Below are 6115 nucleotides of genomic sequence, written 5' to 3' on the forward strand. Positions count from 1 at the left end.
GAAAAACTTCTGGTTAAATGTATAACTCAGTGAAAGCACTCAAATGAAAACAAATGAAACCAGTTTTGCTCTGTGTAGTTTTTTAAGGCAATTTGTTCTGTGTAGTTTTTTAGGCTTGTAAATAAAAAATGATCATGCTTTAAGAATGGCACTATGTGATTGTGTACTTGTGCAAAACACTGGTACTAGCTTTTAGTTAATAAAGAACAGGACATGTTAAATATAGTATTTTGATCTTGTTATTTGCTGTAAAAGCTCCAAAAATCAATGAATGCTTGAAAAAAAAAAACAGAAATTAAGTTTGGTATATTATATAAAAAGTATTTTACAAAAATAAAAAATATATAAAATATAAAAACCAAAGCACAGAGTTTTAATAAGGTGATATAAAGTAGAACTTAATTTGTAATAAATTACTGAATCTATATATACACTGATCAGGCATAACATAATGAGCACTGACAGGTGAAGTGAATAACACTGATGATCTCCTCATCATGGCACCTGTTAGTGGGTGGGATATATTAGGCAGCAAGTGAACATTTTGTCCTCAAAGTTGATGTATTAGACCCAGAAATAATGGGCAAGTGTAAGAACTTGAGAGAGTTTCACAAGGGCCAAATTGTGATGGCTAGATGACTGGATCAGAGCATCTCCAAAACTGCAGCTCTTGTGGGGTGTTCCCGGTCTGCAATGGTCAGTATCTATCAAAAGTGGTCCAAGGAAGGAACAGTGGTGAACCGGCGACAGGGTCATGGGCGGCCAAGACTCGATGCACGTGGGGAGTGAAGACTGGCCTGTGTGATCTGATCCAACAGACGAGCTACTGTTGCTCAAACTGCTGAAGAAGTTAATGCTGGTTCTGATAGAAAGGTGTCAGAACACACAGTGCATCACAGATTGTTGTCTATGGGGCTGCATAGCTGCAGACCAGTCAGGGTGCCCATGCTGGCCCCTGTGCACTGCCAAAAGTGGCAATAATGGGCACATGAGCGTTAGAACTGGAACATGGAGCAATAGAAGAAGGTGGCTTGGTCTGATGAATGACGTTTTCTTTTACATCACATGGATGGCCGGTTGCACAAGCCACCAGGATGCACTATGGGAAGAAGGCCAGCCAGCAGAGGCAATGTCATGCTTTGGGCAATGTTCTGCTGAAAATCCATGGAAAATCCAAAACAGTTTTTAACACAAAGGAGTCAGATTATTGTTAATCATCACAACCATGGCCATAATGAAAGGTTTCAACAATATGAAACAACTAAAAATTTGTCTGTGAAAGGAAATTTGTTCTATCCCCACAGAAAAGTGCATTTATCTATTAGCTCAAAATGTGTGAACAGTATATACAGTGTATGCTCCTTTTATTAAAGGTAGGAGTTAGTTTCCTCCTTAGCATAGTATTCCAACACCTGTAACAACAGACAAGAAAACTATTAAAATGTGGTCTTTACTGGTTTATGTCAGTTTATGTCTACTTAATTTTGTACTAAATTTTACTTTTTTTCAACTTCTTAATACCAACATTTAATCAACTGCAATTAGACCATTAAAATATGTCAAATTATGAAGCATTTTTTGAAAAGGCATTATTTCAGTATATTATTTTTGTACATTTTATTTACAAAAATGCTACGATGGTGGATGCTATCTGATCCTGTTTAATAAATTGTATCTAACTAATAAAATATACACTATATTGCCAAAAGTATTCGCTCACCCTTCCAAATAATCAGTATCAGGTGTTCCAATCACTTCCATGGCCACAGGTATATAAAATCAAGCACCTAGGCATGCAGACTGTTTTTTACAAACATTTGTGAAAGAATGGGTCGCTCTCAGGAGCTCAGTGAATTCCAGTGTGGAACTGTGATAGGATGCCACCTGTGCAACAAATCCAGTCGTGAAATTTCCTCGCTCCTAAATATTCCACAGTCAACTGTCAGCTGTATTATAAGAACGTGGAAGTGTTTGGGAACGACAGCAACTCAGCCACGAAGTGGTAGGCCACGTAAACTGACGGAGCAGGGTCAGCGGATGCTGAGGCGCATAGTGGGAAGAGGTCACCAACTTTCTGCAGGGTCAATCGCTACAGACCTCCAAACTTCATGTGGCCTTCAGATTAGCTCAAGAACAGTGCACAGAGAGCTTCATGGAATGGGTTTCCATGGCCGAGCAGCTGCATCCAAGCCATACATCACCAAGTGCAATGCAAAGCGTTGGATGCAGTGGTGTAAAGCACGCCGCCACTGGACTCTAGAGCAGTGGAGAAGCGTTCTCTGGAGTGACGAATTGCGCTTCTCCATCTGGCAATCTGATGGACGAGTCTGGGTTTGGCGGTTGCCAGGAGAACGGTACTTGTCTGACTGCATTGTGCCAAGTGTAAAGTTTGGTGGAGGGGGGATTATGGTGTAGGGTTGTTTTTCAGGAGCTGGGCTGGCCTCTTAGTTCCAGTGAAAGGAACTCTGAATGCTTCAGCATACCAAGACATTTTGGACAATTCCATGCTCCCAACTTTGTGGGAACAGTTTGGAGCTGACCCCTTCCTCTTCCAACATGACTGTGCACCAGTGCACAAAGCAAGGTCCATAAAGACATGGATGACAGAGTCTGGTGTGGATGAACTTGACTGGCCTGCACAGAGTCCTGACCTCAACCCGATAGAACACCTTTGGGATGAATTAGAGCGGAGACTGAGAGCCAGGCCTTCTCGTCCAACATCAGTGTTATCTGATGTTGTGTACCTCACAAATGCGCTTCTGGAAGAATGGTCAAAAATTCCCATAAACACACTCCTAAACCTTGTGGACAGCCTTCCCAGAAGAGTTGAAGCTGTTATAGCTGCAAAGGGTGGACCAACGTCATATTGAACCCTATGGATTAGGAATGGGATGTCACTTAAGTTCATATGCGAGTCAAGGCAGGTGAGCGAATACTTTTGGCAATATAGTGTATATAAAGAAAAGTGAAAAGTCCTGTGTTCCAAAATATACTTTTTTGAAATTGTCCCTTCAGCAAAAACTATACATGCCTTCTCCAGATGTAACTGTAATTTGCTCAATTTGTTTATAATAAAATATTTCTCTACTGCTATAAAACTCACATTCAGTCATGAATAAACTTTCCCCAGAGAGAGTATGTCACACATGACAATAACGTGCACCATTGTTGCACTTTTTTAATCCACTTTTTAATTAACATTCAGTTGAGAAGCTGTGCAAATAGACTGGAATAGCAGCTAGTGCATTAAAAACAAATGCAATAATAGAGTATCAGTGTTCTTTATCAGGTATGCTTAGAAGATGTTTAATTGAGAGTCAGATTAGTTCTTTTATTGTATACAGTATAGAATTTAATATATAAGTATACAGTATGTAACATTTGCTTTGGGAAAAAAATAATTAGAAGAGTTGGACCAATTTATAAATGTAATTATAGTTCCTTTATTTTGCATTATAAACTTCATTCACAGTAGTATCTGTTTCTGTGAATATACATCTGAGTCATGTTTGAATGCTGATCTGTCTATGTACAGGATTTGAAGAATGAAACTGAAACACCAGGTTTTAGACTACAATAATTTATTGGAATGGTGTAGGGCCTCCTTTTGTGTCCAATACAGCATCAGTTCTTCTTGGCAATGACAAATAAAAGTCCTATACAGTGGTCAGAGGGATTTTGAACCATTTTTCTTACAGAACACTGGCCAGGGTGGCCAGTAAAACATCTCCTGACTCGCTCTTCCGAAACACCCCAAAATGGCTCACACTATTCAGATTTAATGGCTGTGTAGGCCATGAGAGATGTTCAACTTCACATTCATAGTTATCAAACCTCTATGTCTTGCTGTGTGTATTGGTGCATTATCATCCTGATACACAGCACCACCTTCAGGGTACAATGTTTTAAACCACTGGATGCACTCAGTCCTCCAGAATGGTTTAGTAGGCCATCTAGCACAAGTAATGGGCCTTTGGAAGGCCATAATATTGTAGCCCAAACCATCACTGCTTCACTCTGGGCACAAAGCAGTCCAGATGGTAAGCTTCTTTATGGTTTCTCCACACTGTAACTCTCTCAGATGTGGTAAAAGACAACGAAGGTGGACTCATAACGGAACAGTACATGTTTCACATTGTTCACAGCCTAAGATTCCTCCTGCTGAAACCACTGAAACTGCCATTTGTTACTGGCACTAGTGACCAAAGATTTGGCTATAGCAGTTTTCCCTTCCAGACAGCTTCCTCTTTCACTGACAGTTAATCCTATTGGATGTGGTTTGTCCCTAGAGTAGGGGTATGCTCTCATACCTTGTCTCTAAATACACCACAAAAATTTGTTGTCCTGGTCACAGATGCACCAGCGAGACATGTACCAATAATTTGTCCTCTTTTGAACTTGGATATGTCTCCCATTATATAGTGTGTAATGCAATATTTCATGTACAGCTGTGCTATTGCTCTGCTAATTCAACCTTCACACTCTGCTCTAATGGAACTCGAAATCAGTGAAGATTGGCCACCAAGCCGCACATATTGGCGTAAAACGACTATATTGGTCAGTTTTTCAGTTTCATTGTTTTGTTTTTGTTTTGTTTTGATTTGATTTTTTAAATTAAGAACCAGTCAAGAGTTCAACAAAATTCTAGAATATTAATGGCACAGTGACCTTTTTATAAAATATAACTATATACGCTTTACTGACACCACGTGATGTCGAGTCGGCCGACCGTCCCAGATATTTAAAGCCTAGTTCACACTACAGGATTTTAAGCCCGATTTAAGCACGATTTGCAAATTAACGAGCTCGCCGACAGATCGGGTTGTGATCGTGGGAAAATCAGCGGGTGATCAGCGCTCGGCAATCTTTATGTGTGAACTACTCAAAGACGCATCAAAAAAGGCTCGCTGACGCGTCGCAGACAAAATCCAGATATCTGGCGTGTTAAATATCTGGGACGGTCGGCTGACTCGACATCACGTGGTGTCAATTGTAGCTACGACCTCCAGCCAATGAGAGAGCAAGTCAACAGAGCGTTGTTGAGCGTTGTTGTCAGATCGTGTGGTGTGCGACGCCCTCTTGTGGATCATTTATGAAGCGTGTGTGAACACCGCAAGGACAAAAAGACATACAGTGAAGTCATGTAGTCTGAACAGCAAAGCGATCTGCCGACGGTTAAAGTCTTGTAGTGTGAACTAGGCTTAACATGCCAGATATCTGGATTTTGTCTGCGACGCGTCAGCGAGCGTCTTTGATGCGTCGTTGGGTAGTTCACACATAAAGATTGCCGAGCGCTGATCACCCGCTGATTTTCCCACGACCACAGCCCGATCTGTCGGCAAGCTCGTTAATATTTCATCTTGATTTCAGCTATGGAGGAAGACTCTATCTCATGGGAGATGCTTCAGGAAGCATGGGGTGAAATCTCATCAGATTATCTTGAAAAATTGACAGCTAGAATGCCCAGGATGTAATTGCTTTTTTTTTTTTTTTTTTTGATGAAGGCAAAGTTTGAAGAAAACATTCGTCATTTCCATCAAAATCATTATTTCTAACTCTGACATCTAAATATGTATAGATAGATAGTTAAAATATTTCTTAACAAATCATGTGTATGAACTCTACTGGTTAAGACTTTGTAAGCTTTTTTAAAGTTTTTCTTTTCCTTTTGGTGAAATAATGAAATAATAGCAAATTCCTGTTAAGCAGTGCAGCAGCGGTTCTCAAAATGTTTTTATTTATCACAAGTTTACATGGGTTTAATACATAACTAAAGTCCTCTTGAACCTGTTCAGGAATATAAAGCTCCACTGAATAGCCAGATTATTATTGTACGTATTTGAAAAATGAGCCTAATATTGTAACAGTTCATCAAATAAAAGTGGGCGAGGGATATGGGATTTTTATTATAGGAATTTTCTCATTTACAGCTAAAGTGGGAGAACACCGTTTATCCTGTGCACGTTTTCTTTTGACAACACAAAATATTACATTAACTTAACATAACAGACTTTATGGTTTGTAAACGAAAACAAAATAAATACGGAAAAAGTTCCACTAGTAATGTGGCCCAAGACGCAGTAAAATCTGGACCAATCAATAGCTCGGATTTTAA

Source organism: Hemibagrus wyckioides, linkage group LG05 (genome assembly GCF_019097595.1).
Source record: "Hemibagrus wyckioides isolate EC202008001 linkage group LG05, SWU_Hwy_1.0, whole genome shotgun sequence".
Lineage (NCBI taxonomy): Eukaryota > Metazoa > Chordata > Actinopteri > Siluriformes > Bagridae > Hemibagrus > Hemibagrus wyckioides.